We start from the raw sequence: 1,158 nt of genomic DNA on the forward strand, positions 1-1,158 counted from the left end.
AGGTCTGCTTTTTTCAAAATTCTGTGTAGGTGTCATAGTATGGCACCATTTGCTGGTTAGGAAGTCATCTGATTTGATTTTAGTGATGGTGTTCACTGTGTTTTTTTAGTCTTTGAAACCAGTGACTCCACAGGGACTTGGTTTTGGTAAATTTGTCACCAGTCTCTACTTCTGTATACCAGAGTAGTATGTGATATCTGATAGCCAGGGGTTTGAAACTATTTTTTTAAGAATTCTGTACTGACTGGATTTCCGGATTATGAGGTCCTAGGCTATAGGAACTTTAGTATTTGCTGCTATTTACAATAAGTGACACAAAAGATTGGTAAATACACCAATTTTGGAGATGGAGAGGCAAGGCTGAGGGGAGGAGGAGGCCTTTATTGGAAGATAACAATTCTTGTGTTGTTATGTTCAAACGTCTTATCTAGTAAGTTTCCCATAGGAAGGTATTGGGAATAGAGACATATTTTTTTTTTAAATTCCATGTAGGTGTCGTGGCATGGCACCATTTGCTTGTTAGGAAGTCATATGAGTTTATTTTGCATGATGGTGTTCATTATGTTATTTTAGTCTTTGAAGCCAGTGACTCCATAGGGACTTGTTTTTTAATTAAATTTGGCACCAGTCTCTACTTATTTGTCCCAGAGTAGTATGTGATATCTCATAGGCAGGGATTTGAAACTATTTTTTTAAGAATTCTGGACTGACTGGTTTCCTGGATGATGAGGTCTTAGGCTATTGGAACTTTACTGTCTGCTGATTTTTATAATAAGTAATGCAAAGAATTGTTAAAGACACCAATTTTGGAGATGGAGAGGAAAGGCTGAAGGGGAGGAGGAGGCCTTTATTTGAAGATAACAATTCTTGTGTTGTTATGTTCAAAAGTCTTATCTAGTAAGTTTCCCATAGCTCGCTATCTTTTTTTCCAAATTCTTCATGTACCCACTATCTGACAAATATAATAGAAGTAGCATTATTTACTCACCTAATATTCCAAGCGCTGTTTTACAAATGGTTGGAGACTCATATGTATATTGGGCTTAAAGCTAATGCCTGTAGTGGTGCCATAGGTTTAGATAAAGAACCAGGACTGAAGCAGATTTTGAGAGCTTTTTTGTGATGATAAATTGTGTAGACTTAGGATATCCAGACCTT

This window comes from Rhinoderma darwinii, unplaced genomic scaffold (genome assembly GCF_050947455.1).
Source record: "Rhinoderma darwinii isolate aRhiDar2 unplaced genomic scaffold, aRhiDar2.hap1 Scaffold_519, whole genome shotgun sequence".
NCBI lineage: Eukaryota > Metazoa > Chordata > Amphibia > Anura > Rhinodermatidae > Rhinoderma > Rhinoderma darwinii.